The sequence below is a fragment of the Panthera leo genome, chromosome B2, assembly GCF_018350215.1.
Source record: "Panthera leo isolate Ple1 chromosome B2, P.leo_Ple1_pat1.1, whole genome shotgun sequence".
NCBI classification, from domain to species: domain Eukaryota; kingdom Metazoa; phylum Chordata; class Mammalia; order Carnivora; family Felidae; genus Panthera; species Panthera leo.
Genome location: NC_056683.1, coordinates 12601979 through 12619510, shown reverse-complemented (window position 1 = coordinate 12619510; position 17532 = coordinate 12601979). Strand labels below are relative to the sequence as shown.

Genomic DNA, 17532 nt, shown 5'->3' with positions numbered 1-17532 from the left:
GTCTGGCCCCTCCCCTGTTACCACCTCTCCTCTCCAGAGCAAAACGAAAGACATAATATCCCCATGGTTCTTCCCGCCAGCAGCACCACAGAGATGTTGCTGGCGTTTCTTCTTCTTTTTTGAAATGTTTATTTTTGAGGGAATGCACGTGGGGGAGGGGCAGAGAGAGGGGGACAGAGGGTCCAAAGCGGGCTCTGTGCTGACAACAGCCAGCCCGATGTGGGGTCCGACCTCACAAAATACGAGATCGCGACCTGAGCCAAAGTTGGATGCTCAACTGACTGAGGCACCCAGGTGCTGCCCTGTCATTTCTTTTTAATTTTTTTTAATGTTTATTTTTGGAGAGAGAGAGAGACAGAGCGTGAGTGGGTGAGGGGCAGAGAGAGAGAGGGAGACACAGAATCCGAAGCAGGCTCCAGGCCCTGAGCTGTCAGCACAGAGCCCGACATGGGGCTCGAACCCACGAACCGCCAGATCACGACCTGAGCCGAAGCCAGATGCTTATCTGCCTGAGCCACCCAGGTGCCCCCGTCATTTCTTTCTAAATGGAGGGTGATGTGGGGGCAGAGAAACACTTTTGAAGCGTTTGTGGCTCAGGTAAGATTTCTGATCATTTTTGAGAGACTATAATGTGAGTATCTTGCTCCTACTCTGGCTACACAAGGTTCTCCATTTAGGCATATATATTAGACGCAGTTTATGTATATCGGTTTAAGTTCCAGCACTTACTTGAATCCCCTACCCGCTCATTTAACAAGCCTTTCTTGAATGCCTACCATGCATTAATGACAAGAAGCAGGAGTAGTAATAACTCGATCTATAAAGCACTTACTACATGCTAGTTAGTGTTTTCGGCGGAACATCTCTTTTAAGGAAGCATTCTCCCAGTTGCCATTATAATATCTGATATATTGTAACAGAGAGAGAGAGCCACAGCATATACACGTATGCTGCCTCCTTGTAACAGTATCTTCCCCGTTTCTATCTCTGCCTGCTTTTCTCATCTCCCTTACCACCTTATCTCACCTCTAAGAGAGTTTTTCCGGGAAAACGAATGCTTGCTACATGCCTAGTTCACAGGGTTAGAAATACAAAGGGAGGGACACGGAAAACAGAAGGCATCAAACTCTAGACTCTCAGCTCCCCGAGGGCAAGATTATGCCTCTGCTGCTTCCCGATCCTAACACCGTCGACACAGCGCCCCATACGTGCTGGACGGGCACACACTAAACATGTGTCACGCCAGTGAATCCCATAACGTGCTTATATCGTGCCTTGGAATAATCCTAACTGCTTACGAATATTTGCTGACCGGGCTTTTCTGGTGCCTCCACTGAAGGCCACAAAACAAATCTAGAGGTTGATGCAAGGTTCCGCTAAGTGCGACACGGGACGCGGCCGTGGTATAAATAAACCAAAGCCAGCGCTTTCTGACATGAATTGATCTGTTCGGCATGGGCGGTCTAGCCACGGAAGAAGCCAAAGCGTTCCTCCATACATTCCTCCACATATTATTAACATACTGAAAACATGTTTCTATTCCCACCATATCGAACCGGCTGATTTTCACTGTATTCTCAAATATTGCCCGTATGTGCCTCCTCTCAACCAGCCTTCTCTCCATTCTGCTTTGCTTCTTGGGTTGGCCTGGGGTGCAGAGTGGAGTTGGGAGTTTGTAAGCAATTTTTTAAATGTTTATTTATTTTTTGAGAAAGAGAGAGAGAGAGAGAGAGAGAGAGAGAGAGACTGTAAGTGGGGGAGGGGCAGAGAGAGAGGGAGACACAGAATCGGAAGCAGGCTCCAGGCTCTGAGCCATCAGCCCAGAGCCCGACGCGGGGCTCGAACTCACGGACCGTGAGATCGTGACCTGAGCTGAAGTCGGACGCTTAACCCACTGAGCCACCCAGGCGCTCCGAGGTGGTAAGCATTTCATGTTACCCACGTAAAGGGCGACAGGATTCAGACGAGGGGTTGGCTGAGACAACTCCCAGCACCACAGGTCGCTGATGTTGGGGCCCCGACGCCTGATGAGATCTTTTTGCGGGGTGACTTTGAAATACAGCCCCTACCTAATATGGCCAAGCTGAAGGGAATTTCTCAGGGCATCCGCGTGAGGCGGGCCCCAGAAAGCATTCTGATGATGAGACAAGGCATTTCGGCAGCAGGAGTTAGCTTTAATTTCCAAGCTCAGAACTTGAAAGTGTCTGGTTCCCTAAGTTCGATAGCTAGAGTCTATTAAATGAGGACCCCGCATGATGACTTAAGACCTGTTGGCGTTTTAATTACACGAAACACTGGCACTTGGGCAGCTGACACACCGCGAGTCTGACTCTCCAGTTTACAAAAAACAATTCCCCAAGTTGAATAGCCTATAGTTGACGAAGCGTGGGGCACCATGTTTGAAATGATTTCATGCCAAAGTTCTAGATGTTTTTAGGCCGTGAGAATAAAGATGGCTTGCCTCTACTTCTCAAAGGTACTTGTGCCTCTAATGTTGCAGGGACCCAGGTTTTTAGCCCGATAGAAAGTTATGGCAGAAGATAAATACCACACTGTTCATTAGTAACCTACTTTCATGCCATTTATGACACTAGAAGGGTCCGTTCATTGGTGTTGACAAACGTTGTATGAATGAGGGGGACCATTACAATTGTGGGATAGGACATAGAACGTGACCTGGTGCCCTGTCTCCTTCAAATCAGAAGGGGGTGGGCAGAGGGAAAGCATAGTGACTATAGTCTGAATGTAGCTCCTCCTGTCTTTCCGGCATGATGGGTGCTAAGCTAGAAGTGTGCACGGGTGGGAAGAAAGCACAGATGTGTGTTGTCTCAGCACTGAGTTTTTTTTTTTTTTTAATATTTGTTTTTGAGGAAGAGAGAGAGACAGTGTGAGCAGGGGAGGGGCAGAGAGAGGGAGACACAGAATGCAAAGCAGGCTCCAGGCTCCGAGCTGTCAGCACAGAGCCCAATGCAGGGCTCGAACCCACAAACTGTGAGATCATGACCTGAGCCGAAGCCAGACGCTCAACCGACTGAGCCACCCAGGCGCCCCTGTTTTTGTTTTTGTTTTTGTTTTTTTAATAGTAGAGCAAGCAGGACTCAAATGCATGGTTGATTTTCTTCTTTTGTTTTTCTTTTATATATTCTTCTCAAGTGTATTTATTTATTTTCAGACAGAGATAGGTGAGTGGGGCACAGGGAGGGAGAGAGAGAGAGAGAGAGAGAGAGAATCCCAAGCAGGTTCCACGCTGCTATCAACACAGAGCCCAACACGGGGCTCCAACCCACGAACCGTGAGCTCATGACCTGAGCTGAAATCAAGAGTCGGGCGCTTAACCTGCTGAGCCCCCCCAGGTGCCTCTGCATGACTGGTTTTCAGTATTTGCTTTATACTCCAGAAACATCTAAATGACATTTGGGGGTTTAACCTCTCCAGGGCTTAGCCAGATCTGTGCGTGGAAGAAAATTATGACAAAACCAAATGGAAAATTTCTTGAAAAATTATTTCACTCTTCATCTCTTTGTCAATCCTGCTCAATTCATAGCACAGACTGTCGTCCACAGAGTGCATTCAATGCTGCCAATGCTTTAGAGCTGTGTCTGGGTAAGACCGTGGGAATCTTGCTGGACCCAAGCAATCTGGGTTGACCTCATATTTAAGTGATCTTTTCCTTCCCTTTCTCCTGCTCTAGGAACCTCCTGGCGCTTCTCTGAATTTACACAGAATTACTTCCGTCTGCGTCTAGACATTAATCCCACGCACTCACATACCTGCCTGGGCTGGATCCCCCGAGAGTCCTATCTGTGTCTGCTCCCCATCTCCACCAATGTGAAAAAGAAAATGATTTTCTGCTTCTTCATTTGTTCTTCTGAGTGCCAACTCTTTCTGACCTTTTCTCAGCATCAGGGATTATGTTTATTTTTGTGGCTAAATCTTGATCAGACCAACAATACCGTTTAAAGACACAATCTCAGATATTCACCTTTTATTCCTGAGGCGGCTTCGCTGAGGTATGGAAAAGGGGACCTCTATGATGAGTTTTCATGACATGTCTGCCTGTTAAAAACAACAATAACGGTGCTGACAGCACCTCCACCTTCCTGACCGCTTGCCCTCCTGGAGGTTAGCTAGATGCTGGCAGTTTCCTAGGAAACGACATTATATCACACAAGCAATTCACATGAATTCAGAAACTGTCCCCTAGCTGAATTCCGGCTCGGGCACCCCATCAGCTGACCTCTTTGTTACCACCAGGTGCAGGAACGGACTTAGAATATAACAAAAGGGACGTTTGGATTCTGTCGATTGATCAAGAAATCTCACACACTTGAACATATGCATGCAGCAGATAAAACAGACCTAAACCTTCAAGCAACCCACGTGTGCCATAGGCACAAACATCCTGTGGAGATTCTGGCCCAGAATAGAAGACTTCTAGTTTCCATCAGCTACTAAAATGGGGGACTTTAAAAAATATGAATGTGTGATTTTTTTTCCTCTTTTGCTTTCTAGAATGATCTTATGGATAGATCCCAAACCAGAGAGCTGTAACTTTTAGTGATCTTCTCCCGCCGTTATGCTGAGGGAACCCTTCCCTTTCTCCTTCAGCCTTGCACCCGTCTCGAGGGACAAGCCATGTAGCATAACACAACAGTGTTGCAATTATTAGTGGCCTTTGTGACCCCAAGGAACCTTAGCAGATGCAAACAACTCTTCTGGAAAGCTAGCACACCCTTCCCGGTCACTATTAATCATAGGGAGTGTTGAAGGTGTGGGGTAACGCTGTGATGCTGACAGTGGGTTGGGGGGAAGGAAGAGGGACAAGGGCAGCTATAAATTGCTGAGTGAGTGCGTTTATATTCATCACGCCTTGCAGAAGAGACTCTCTCTCTCTCTCTCTCTCTCTCTCACACACACACACACACACACACACACACACATGCACACAATCGACCAAAGGATTCTGATCCCAAGACTGAAAATACAATCCCAGGTCTCAATAAGAGGTATGGCCAATGAGGTTCGAGGTGTCCCATCTGTACACATTCAGTATACATTCAGACTTGGCTACATACGTCACGTATTCCCCAGAAATATGGGATTATGGCTTTTTGAGCTAAAAACCTATGGCTAATCATTGTTTGCCCAATACCCATTCTCTCCCCTTTCCTTGGGAGTAGAAACCTTGATTTTGAACCAGACATATGGCTGTGCAGCCAGACATTTTGATCTTTATCCTCCCCTGCAGCAGTAAACAAAAGTAAACAAAAGTAAACAAAAGTGTGCTATGGGACCTTGGGCAAGTATCCTTGAAAAGAGGTCTAGGCCCTTCTTCTCCCTTCCTTCTTCCCACTTGCTGGAATGCTAACGTGAAGGCTGGAGCTTAGGCAGCCATTTTGTGCATGAGAAATATACTAGAGATGGCAGAACAGAATGACAGAATTGAGCCTGGGTAGCTGCCATATGTTTCCTGGAATCCTACCTCCCAACCTCTTTTACATGAGGGAGAAGTAAGCGTCTATGTTTTTTAGCCTTTACGTGTGTGTGCGCGTGTGCACGCGCACGTGTGTGTGCGCGTGCACGTGCATGACATGGAGTTGTACCTGATTCTGTAACAAACAGACCTTAGAGGTCATAATAGACTGCATTTCACAGATAAGGAGCCTAATGATTAAAGATCAACTGTGATAAATGTCTCAATCAGGGAAGCAGGGTTGGCAAATTAATTACACTTCTGTTTAATCTTCTACTTCTAAAGATAGATGATGGAGGTTCCATTTTATATGCCCATCAGTATTTGTTAAATGAATATGGTTTTATATTTCACGTGCCTGTGAATTTCTGAACCTCCAAGGGTTCCAAATGGCTAAATCACACGTTTTCAAGAAGTAAGATATTAAAAACAAAAAACAAAAAAAACAAAAACAGAAAACTGAGAAGGCATAGTACTGGATTGATGTGCGAACATTTTCTTTCCTGCTATGTTCATTAGCTGGTACCTGTCTTCATCTGTATCCTAGTGTTTAATGTATAAAACTATGTTGATCTGCCCTGATGTTTCAGGAAGCAAAAAAATTTCAAATTTGGGGGATGAGTCAGGATCTGAGATGTTAAAAGGTATCTTTGCTTCACTACATATGCAAGATAACCAATATGCTATAGCCATGAAACAGCCCTAGATGCTTTTGCAGGATAGGCCTCTGAAACTAACGGATAGCACGAAACCAACAAAAGTCACTTATCGAACTCAATTAATGGGGAGAAAAAAATCAGTTGTCTCTTCCTGGTGCATCCACTTTCACGGACCCTACAATCGTGGCTCCCACAAATCACTCAGTGGCCATTAAAAGCAGAAGGGAGTTTACTTCCTCTGTGTTATACCGACTTTGGATCACCTGCCCACCCTACAACTCCAGTCTTGTTGCTTTGCAATACTCAAAACGAAAATAGTAACAGACGAGGGGTGCCTGGGTGGCGCAGTCGGTTAAGCGTCCGACTTCAGCCAGGTCACGATCTTGCGGTCTGTGAGTTCGAGCCCCACGTCGGGCTCTGGGCTGATGGCTCGGAGCCTGGAGCCTGTTTCCGATTCTGTGTCTCCCTCTCTCTCTGCCCCTCCCCCGTTCATGCTCTGTCTCTCTGTCCCAAAAATAAATAAAAAAACGTTGAAAAAAAAAATTAAAAAAAAAAATAGTAACAGACGGATGGGTAAATGGGAAACGTCACCTCTCTCATTCCGCTCCCTTTCCAGGAATATCTCCACCCATCCAGGTGGACCATAAACCCAATCTCCAACACACGTTCTTCTGCGCCCTAGTTACGGCCCCCAAATCTGGAAGGACAATGAGCCACGGAGCAGCAGAGTCATAATCTCACGGTGTGTGATCCCTTTCACGTATCCGGTGAATGCCCGCGGGTGGGGTTAACCTCGAACACTTGCAGGCATCTATGGTTCCACTTTTGGCTTCCGACCGATTATAGGCATTGAAACATGTGCAAAAGGGCGTCATGTCTTCGAGACTCTCCACCCCCCCCACCATCTCTGATAAATCTCCCAACATGCACTGAAATGCCAGCTTACCTTAACGATAAACTGCCTTTCTTTGTTTCATCCCACCAGGACCGAACCCTTGACTTGAGACTATTTGCCTTAGAAAATGAGTTTTCTCTACCCCTGCAAAGGAGAGCTGCTGTGTATAATGGTCTCTGAAATGCTAACAGAAACCAAGCAATCACCTGTCACGAACTATGAGGCCATTAGTTATGAAGAGCAATACTGATATTTACCTTCTGACTCTTCACGCTGGAGGGCAAAGCAGAGAAAACCTGGATTTTCCTGGCTCCTGTGCCAGATAAAGAGACCATCGGTGTCTTCCCTCTTCTGCCTTTGCGGGCGGGGAAATAACGCTAGCGGTGATAATAACGTCGTGATTATCATTCAGAGCACTTCCACACGCATTAGTATCTGATTTGCTCCTCCCAGGAATCCTGCACGAGGTGGGTATTATGAATATTACAGTGTCCAGAAGAGGGAATTGATGCAGAAGGTTAAATAATATGCTCCAGGCTGCCAGATGGAGAACGGCGGGGCCAATGCATCAACTGTCAAGTTCATGAGGTGCCTTTCTTTCCACATTAACCCCCTGGACACATTTTAAAAATGTAACTGTTTTCCATTTGGGTCCACTCTTCTCTTCACTAATAAACAACCAAAGACCTGAGAGGTATACATCTATTAAAGACCAGAAGCTACTGTAACTGCTCTCCTGTTGGTTTTACAAAGTCTCAAGAGAAAACACTAAAAACTGAGGAACGCTGGGGGGCCTGGGGGGCTCAGTCGGTTGAGCGTCCGACTTCGCTCGGGTCACGATCTCACAGTCCGTGAGTTCGAGCCCTGCATCAGGCTCTGTGCTGACAGCTCAGAGCCTGGAAGCCTGCTTCCGATTCTGTGTCTCCCTCTCTCTCTGGCCCTCCCCCCGTTCATGCTCTGTCTCTCTCTGTCTCAAAAATAAATAAATGTTAAAGACCAGAAGCTACTGTAACTGCTCTCCTGTTGGTTTTACAAAGTCTCAAGAGAAAACACTAAAAACTGAGGAACGCTGGGGGGCTCAGTCAGTTGAGCGCCCAGCTTCGGCTCAGGTCATGATCTCGCGGTTTGTGAGTTCGAGCCCTGCGTCGGGCTCTGTGCCGACCACGCAGAGCCCGCTTATGATCCCCTGTCCCCCTCTCTCTGCCCCTCCCCCGCTTGCTCTCTCTCTCAAAAATAAACACACAGACAAAAACCCGAGTAATGTCACGAAAGCCCCTGGTAAACAAACAGGGTCTTTATAAATGTTGAGGCACCTGTGAGAGAAGAAATGACAACTTTTTTTCTCAGCTGTCTCGGTGGGGTGGGCAAAATCGGTGATGGGGATATGAGCACAGAGCAAGGCACAGAAGTGCAGCATCCCTAGTCTGTATGCCTGAAACTAACATAACATCAGATGTTGACTATGCGGAAGTTAAAATAAAAAGCTTAACATTGTATGTTAACTACGATGGGATTAAAATACAAAAATAAAAACCCCACACATTTCTACTGTACAGCTTGAACATTGTTTAAGTTTATTTATTTATTTTGAGAGAGACAGAGACAGTGTGGGCAGGGGAGGGGCAGAGAGGGAGAGTCAGAGACAGAATCCCAAGCGGGCTCCCTGCTGTTGGCTCACAGGGCTCGAACTCACGAACTGTAAGATCATGGCCTGAGCCAAAACCAAGAGTCGGTGGCTTAACTGACTGAGCCACCCAGGCGCCCGCAACTTAAACTCTTCTGCTTTTTCTGATATAAAAACAAAATGTGCTCATATTTGGAAATATGAGAAACTTAAAAAAATAAATTGGCATGTATGTAATCTATCATGTGTAATCTATATTTAAAGCTCACACAGATCTATACATATATTTGCAAAATTGGAATAATTCTGAATACGTTTTATTTTATTTATTTATTTATTTATTTATTAAATTTTTTTTTTTTAACATTTATTTATTTTTGAGAGACAGATGGAGACAGAGCATGAGCAGGGGACGGGCAGAGAGAGAGAGGGAGACACAGCATCCGAAGCAGGCTCCAGGCTCCGAGCTGTCAGCACAGAGCCCGACGCGGGGCTCGAACTCACGGACCGTGATCATGACCTGAGCCGAAGTCGGACGCTTAACCGACTGAGCCACCCAGGAGCCCCAATTCTGGATACATTTTAAACTCTACTTTCCTCCACTTAACATTGTATTGCTAAAATTACAGGATGCAATCAACTAGTTTTTTAGATGAGTTAAAGGAGGGATAAAATAAAAGTGAAAAAAACCCTCAGCACAGTCTGTAACTAATCGTCAAATTCAAAAGCACTTGGCAAATGGTAAGTAATTTTGGCATATAAATGAATGGAGTCAAACCTTAATTAGTCCAGCAAATACTAACTTGAGTCCCAAACAGCTGAAGGCTGTTTTCCAAAAGGCAGCCTTGGGGGTGGCGGGTGAGACAGTGTCCCTAAGGTTTGGGAGCTTATATTCTGGAGCCTCAGAAGTCAGAGAAATGCGATATATTTGAGTAGAGCTTTCACACTAACTAGGAAGATTGGTTTTACATAGCAAATGAATGGTATAAACCCTACTCTAAGAATAGTGTTTAATTTACTTACAAGAAGGAACCATCAAAAAATACCCAACGGCACACAAATGTTTTGTTAACTAAAAATAAGTGTCTTTTCAAACACCTATAGGTGCTAAGTATGAGCCAATACAGGAACTAAAAATGATGTAGCTGCATTCCATTTAAGCTTTTGACTTTCTCTAAGCATGTGAATGAGTGAGGGTTTATTGTACCAAATAAAAACCGATGATATGTTCTGTAGATGCTGATATTTCTAATCAACATTAGCTGCACCTCGGCTGGTCAGGTAAGAGGAAATGTGACAGCAAAAGATAGGCAATACGCTAATCTGTTTTTTTTAAGCCAATATTTATTTTGTTAAAAAATTTTTCATGTTTATTTATTTTTGAAGGAGAGAGAGACAGAGCATGAGCAGTGCAGGGGCAGAGAGAGAGGGAGACACAGAACCCAAAGCAGGCTCCAGGCTGGGAACTGTCAGCACAGAGCCTGACGCGGGGCTCGAACCCACAAACGGCAAAACCATACCTGAGCCAAAGTTGGACGCTTAACCGACTGAGCCACCCAGGTGCTCCCAAACTGTGAGTTTTTTTTTTAATGTTTATTCATTTTTGAGAGACAGACAGACAGAGTGCAAGTGAGAGAGGGGCAGAGAGAGAGGGAGACACAGAATCCGAAGCAGGCTCCAGGCTCTGAGCTGTCAGCACAGAACCTGATGCGGGACTCGAACCCACGAATGGCGAAACCATGACTTGAGCCGAAGTTGGATGCTTAACTGACTGAGCCACCCAGGTGCCCCAAACTGTGAGGTTTTTTTTTTTTAATGTTTACTCATTTTTGAGAGACAGACAGACAGAGTGCAAGTGAGAGAGGGGCAGAGAGAGAGGGAGACACAGAATCCGAAGCAGGCTCCAGGCTCTGAGCTGTCAGCACAGAACCTGATGCGGGACTCGAACCCACGAACTGAGATCGTGACCTGAGCCACCCAGGCGCCCCTTTAAGCCAATATTTAAACTGAATTGATATACATGTTTTAATTTGTTTTAATCCCAAGTGTCCCAAATTTACACATTTCTTTGACTTCTTTCCTTGCTGGGCCATATGATGCTAAAAGATTTCTGTACTATAATGGCTCTGCTTCAATCTAGGGCTGGCCAGAGTCCCTGAGCCTCCATGTAATGTTGTTGATAGACATTTAAAAAAATCAGATTAAAAAAAAAAAATCAACCAGTCACATCATTTTCCAAACCTACCCACTTCTCTTTTGTACAACGGGAAAGAATATCAGAAAAACAGAAAGGTGAACACCTAAAGTGAATGCCAAGAAGGAGACCGTGCTTTGGAGGAAAGCTTCGCGTGGGGCCTGTCCCCTCTCAAGTCCCTTCCCTCACCAGACCCGAGGCCAGACCAATGAGAAAGGAGGGAAAAGGCAATTAAGAGAAGCATAAGATACAGAGAGAAAGAGGAGAGAAAGAAGAGAAAAACAAAGAGGCTGAGGGTGAATAGGAGAGGAGCCCACAGGAGGCATGGATGGGGGAGCTCACAGTTCAAAGCCTTGAGGCACAGAAATGCAGTATGATTCCACTTAGTCCATCACACCTCTAGCCCTCAAATTATCCATTCGGATAAAGTGGATTCCGTTCGGTAATGGCTGGCAGTGGCTGTCACGTCTTAAGTGGTAAGGGCCCACGTGCACAATCAGTGGACTCCTCTAGGACGCTGGAGAAGATGGCTATGGAAGAGTGGAGAATTAGGGATAGGAGCTTCATGGGGCCGGAAGGGGGCATGTGATAGGAGGCAGGATAAGAGGCCCGAGTGGAGAAGGGTACGGGGCTTTGAGAGTGCTCCGGTAACCTCCTTCAAGGAGGCTCAGGGGGCGTCCTGGGCATTTTACATGAGCACATCTGTTTCAGGCACATTCTATTCCTAGAGATCTACAACCTACACCTGCCTTCTTGTATCCATAATGGCTTGGTAGTATGGTTTCTACTCATGAGTGGTCCAGACACCGCGTGCAAATGAGCGAACAGTTCTTATTTGTGCCTTAGTTTTCCCGATGATACGGTTTTTACTTACTTTATCTTCTGCTTCGTGGTCATGTTAATGTGCATGGGCAAAAGGCAATTAGGGGTGATTGCCAAGGGAAAAGGGAAAAGGGAAAAGGCAAATGACCTTCTGATCTGGGCCACCCATGTTTCTTGGTAAAGGAGCCAGGGCCATTCCGGGTCTGGAAGTCATGTCTTTATCAGGTCAATAGCATTACATCCAGATTGGATCTGTGTATCCATTCTAATTCCATATGAACTTTGTAGCGCTTCTCCTGTGGTTGATAACAACCTGGTCACAGATCAACACGCAATACCAGTGTTTTTCTGTAAAGAGAGACAACCTTTTACATGCGTCACCATGACGTGAACCCTGTGATGACACATCGCAATGACATTCTAAAGATGCTGACAATCACTTGACATCAACAAGATTGATCAACAGTCTTGACTTGTTTTAAACTTGTTTTAATTTGACATCAACAAATTCTTTAGCAGCTGACAGGTACCTAGAATGACACCAGAAGCTTTTAGGATGGGGGCACACACAACGCAGACCCACACAGACACACAAAGACCCTGTGCCTGTTCAAAAGGGACTTACGATTCAGATGAAGAAAGGCTCGCACAGAACAAAATCGGAGCACCGAACTGCACAGTACCGTCGATTAGCAAGCTAGAGGGTTTATGAGAAGTTACAGTGGCCTAACAACTTTTCTTACGATGAAACCATCGTTCAAGCCTGCTTAAACATCGAATCTGGTTTCCCACAACTGATTAACCTGAAAACGGTTTAGCACAACACTAATCCTCTAATTGAACAATCTATAAATGCCCTCCATAACAAGTTCCACAGAGCCCTCTCTTGGACTCACAGCAATGAGGCACATCCAGCATGCTATCCGACGCTCGTTTTAATGAGCACCTCTGGACCTTAATGAAATATCATAGGTCCAAGTGAGCATCAACTAAAGAGAAAATGTCTCAGAAGGTATAGACGGCGATGCATCATCAATGGCGACCTACTCCGGGCTGGCAGTGCTGAGCGGACACCTGTGTGGTTTGGGGGGTACGGTGCCCCCTCGACCAGCGGCCCTCACCTCTGTCTGACACGGAGATGAGCGGAAGCCTGGGATAAAAGGTGCGAAGCCCAGCACACACACACATTATGGGAATATTGTTGGAGGAGAAGCTTCGAAAGGAGGGAAATCCGTCTGAACGACATACATAATAACACCTTTGGTGAAATCCCCCATTTTCTTCTATTTTCCCAAGGAAAAGAGGAGAGCGGGACATTAGCCCGAGCCCCCGAAGCCGTCTAACTTCGCAGGGATGCAAAAAGCCTGCCTCGTTTCATGGCATCGGTGAGCCCTGCTAACTTAGCCTTCCGAGGAACACATTTTTGGCCGCGGGGGAACAGGCACCCACTCCCGACATGCCTGGGGACTCTGCAGACATGCCCTGGAGGGAAGAGGAGGGGAAGCCAGCCCCCGGGCAAAAGGAGGCATTCCTCCTCCCCGCCGCCCCCCCGCAAGCAGAGCCTGGACGAGCTCAGACCCCACCACCACATCAAAGGGCAAACAAAAACTCTGGGATTAGCGGGGAGGCACAAGGATTTGGAAGGGATACGTTACTGCCCGGGCTGGACCTCACTGACTCCCATGACTAAGCCACCTCACTGTTTTTATTTTTTCCCCAGGCGCAAATAGTTAAACTTTAGGAACTAGAGCCCTGTTACCTAGGGTCCAAAGCAAATATCTGCAGGAGAAGTGTCTCTGAGGAAACGGCGGTCCACAATTCCGCAGCTCCTTTATCTACTACAGATGCTGGTGCGTATCCCCAGCGCACCGAATGTCCCTCTTTTGGGGGACTTTTGGGGGGATCTGGATAGGACCTTTTATTAAATCTTGGACCATGGGAAAGGCTGGGCGCTATCCATTTCTTTTGATTTGTAAACGGATGTTGGGCATATTCAACGGCATCGTAGGTGTCTTCGTTTTTCCCTGTTTATTGCCGTCCTACGTCGCTAGTTTAAGGGCTCTCTCTAACCCAGATTTTAGCTTCCCTTGCCCTATTCGGAGTTGGCATCACCTGTGTGAGACCAACATGGCTCTGAGACCCAAAACAGTCCAAGCGACTAGCTTTGGAAAACGCACTCCAAGAAAGGCCCATGGCCATGGCCACGGTTGTCTTCTCCCACAACAATGAAGACTGCACAGGGAAAGAAGAAGAGCCTGACAAAAATGGATTCTCTGTCCAATTAGCTATAGGTTTTTCCAGTAGGGCTTTCTTCAGACCCTTGTACACTTTGCTGCCATCCACAAACCCTGGGCACTGGTTTCTTGCCCCCACAGCCCTGCTGTCTGCAGAATGGCACACAGCACACTAAAAGCACACTTATTATTAGATTTTCTGCATGGTTACATAAGCCTACAAAAGGGGAAAATGTAAATGATTCAGGAAGATATTCTTCATGTGGTTCTCATGAAATCTTTAATATCTTAAGACTTAGGAAGAGCCCTCCTGGCAAGATACAATCAATTTTCATGCTTCATTAGGAAAAGAGTCCTTTCAGTAATGTTAAGAAAATGGCTATAGGCAAGAGAGGAAAAAACTACTCTCCAGACCGAACAAAACCCCAAGGCACTTTGGACGAGATCCTTCCTTCGCGCCCACAGCATATCTGAAATGAAAAGGAACGTTCGAGGAGGGTCGGCGGGGATTACATTTTGACCGGTCTGTCTACCCACAGAATTGCATGCAATCCAGCAGAACTCCTCATCGGTCGGCATATGAATCTGAACGGACCGTGGGCTATGCCGACCACAGTGCTCTCCCGCCAAAAAAACACAGCAATGACAGGACAGGCACAGCCGACCGGGGGCTTGTGTGCCGGAAGGGGCGAGGGCACCACTGGGGAGACATCACCCACACGCCGAGCTCCTTCAAAGGCAAAAGCGGATCGCGCCAGCTTGTTCCTTTCCTTTTGATTTGAAAACTACAGCTTCTCAAGACCCAGTTTCCCTTCATTTCATACAAACCAAGAATACAAAAATAAATTTCTTAAGAGCACCATTGACATTATTTTCTCTGACACTGGAATAATCAGCTGGCAAACCCTGCATTCACTTTTTTTCTTAGCCAAATGTTGGCACCGAAGTCTCCTTTTTGGTCTCCAAACAACCTGTCTTTAGTACTGTCCAGTCTAAAAGCCCCTGTCCTACTGTGGTGACATTCACTCAAGGAAGCTACGTGGTGTGGAGTCCTACAGATGTTGAAAAGTGAGGAACACACAGAAACACCTGCCGAAAGCAATCTACTTTCCAAGTTGTTTAAGTCACTCCTTCATTCATCCATTTACCCTCCCATCAGTTTATTTCCAGTGTCCTCAAGAACTGTACCACGTAAATCCCTGCATATTTAAATAAATAAAATCAAAACGAACCCCGTGTATAATTACAAATGACTAGCAACATATCCTTGTTTCTGCCAAATGCCACGAAACACGCTGACCTCAGAGGAAGTGGGTTTGAAACGACTCCACTGGACGCGTCACACCCTCAAAAGGCTCAGGTGGGCAAGTCAGCCGATTGGTCACGTGACCATGTTCCGCGCTCATCGTTCTCAAGTTCATTTCCCGATGGAAATCCAGGCTCCTGCTCTTCCTGCTGGCAAAGATCTAAAGGCAAAGGTCCTGCCTTTCTGTGTAAATTAAGTGCACGATTTGAAAAGAGCTTCCTTCTTCCCTCTGTCCTTCCAATCACCGTTGGATTCCACGGGCCGGGAGAGGCGCTGGAGGGTCACACATGAACAGGTGACATTCCCTGCTCTCCAGGAGCCTATCATTATGTGGGGGGTGGGGGTGGGGGGCGACAGGCACCAAACAAACCGTCACAGTTCTCTGTGTCAAGGCTGCTCCAGTGGACGTAGGAGATGCCCTAGCATCCATCAATTATATCACTTTGAGTCCCCCGCGACACTTCAGAACAGTGCAATGCAGGCACAGAGTAGGCAATCATTCATTCATTCGGTTGGCTTATCAGTGACCACATACTAACCGTCTACTATGTGCAAGCCAGGCATTGTGCTAGGTACGAGGGCAACAGAGATGGATAAAATGCAGGGTAATAAATGGCTCCCGAGGTACCAACGAAAGGCTGGTAGGAAAGCCAAGGCATTAGTGAGTTGCTCTGTCTACAAGTGTATGGGACACGTTCAGATGGGTCATTTGGGGAGATCTCCTCCAGCTGGGTCTGGAAGGCATATACTTACTAAGTGGCTTAGGAAGTACAGAGAGAGGCAGCAAGGGAAAGTAAGGAAGAAGGAACAAAGTAAGGACACAGGAAGCCCAGCAGGGACTGTGTCCGTGTGCCCGGTGGGCAGCGCGATGTTTCTGTAACCCAAGGCCATGCGTTGGTTGGGCTGAAGGATTTTGCACAAGCCTGGACCTATATACTTCTCTGACTTCACTCAGGATGTAATCCAGGCATCATCACCGTCTCGTGAGCTCCCTGGCTGGGCGAGCACAGCTCCCCGCTTCTTAGAACAGAGAAAGGCACAGATGTGGGGACCGTGACGCTCGTGCCCAGGGAGTGGAGACTCCATTTCTCATCTGCTCACAAATTTCAGTGAGTGTCTACTATGTACCGAGTGGACTAAGAGTACGAAAAATTAGGCTTAATAATCCTTTAATAGAATGAGGCTTCAAACACTGCGCCCTCGCTCCAGACTTACTCAGAGGCTTGGTTATTTACGGTCTCATACCCCTGCAGGTCCCTGCGTCTAGATCTCCGTGTTTGGGCTCTTCCAGGGAGAGAGTAAGGAATCGGCCTCCATGTGATGTTTTTATAAAGGCTTCTCTACCTGAAAATGCCAGACACATTTCAGATGTCAAATCTAACGTGGTGCTCAGGGTGGGTGACTGATCCATGTGAAGGCTCTTAAGTGGGAGTAGAAACCTGTCTGGCTGATTGTCTTTTCTGCACACGCGCATTCAAATGTTCACAGGCTTGTGGGCCAGAAATAGCTGCTGGGGGAGCGTGACATTACATCACAGACTGGGGAAGGCCCTGTTTCCTGAAATCAATGAATGCTTGTTATGCCCCTCCCCAAAAGGGGACTCTGTTGAATGCAGGGCCGCGAGAGTCAGCCTGAACCCCCAAACCGTCCCTTGCGGGGCACTGTTACGGGTTGAATCGTGTCCCCCCACCCCCGATTCGTATGTTGAAGTCCTACCCCTTAGTACCTCAGAATGGGGCTGTATTTGGAAGTGGTGTCATTGCAGAAGTCACTCGTTACAATGAGGCCATCTCAGAGTAGGATGGGTCCCTCTGCAATATAGCTGGTGCCCTTGTAAATTGGCAACGTCTGGACAGACACACACGGGGAAGATTCGGGTCATACCGTCCACAAGCCAAAGAGCTACCTTCCAGAAGCCAGCGGGGAGACCCGGAACAGGTCCTTCCCTAGCACCTTCAGAGAGGGAGCATGGCCCTGTCACACCTCGATTTATACTTCCGGGCTCCAGAAATGGGAAAGAAGAAATTTCTGTTCTTTAAGCCACTGTTTGTGGTGCTTTGTGAAAGCCTCCCTGCAAAACTAATCCAGGCATAGAATAGTGCTGTGTGCGTGTACAGGAATGACTTCATCACCTAGTGACTGGAATTCAGTTATCAAGTAATGATATCAACACTGTTGGGTTCCTCTCAGCCTATCCTGTGCCCATTCGCCCAAGCTACAGAATTCTTATTGAAAGCCCGAGACAGGTGCATTATAGAGTGGCTTGAGCTGCCTCTCTATCAGTCAGGTTGCCCACACTGGGCATGACAGTGAACTCCGTTATTT

General features: G+C 46.8%; 1 protein-coding gene across 10 annotated transcripts in view; it reads right to left on the bottom strand.

The window, feature by feature from the left end:
• Nucleotides 1-17532, bottom strand: part of ATXN1 (ataxin 1) — a 412322-nt gene that overhangs the window by 46914 nt on the left and 347876 nt on the right. Inside the window, exon 1 of one of the 10 annotated variants that reach the window (XM_042937847.1) lies at nucleotides 3983-6430. The exons of the other annotated variants lie outside the window; for them this stretch is intronic. The gene's annotated coding sequence lies outside the window, so the exon portion shown is untranslated. Of the gene's footprint in view, nucleotides 1-3982; nucleotides 6431-17532 lie in introns of those variants that run through there. 10 annotated transcript variants of the gene reach the window in all.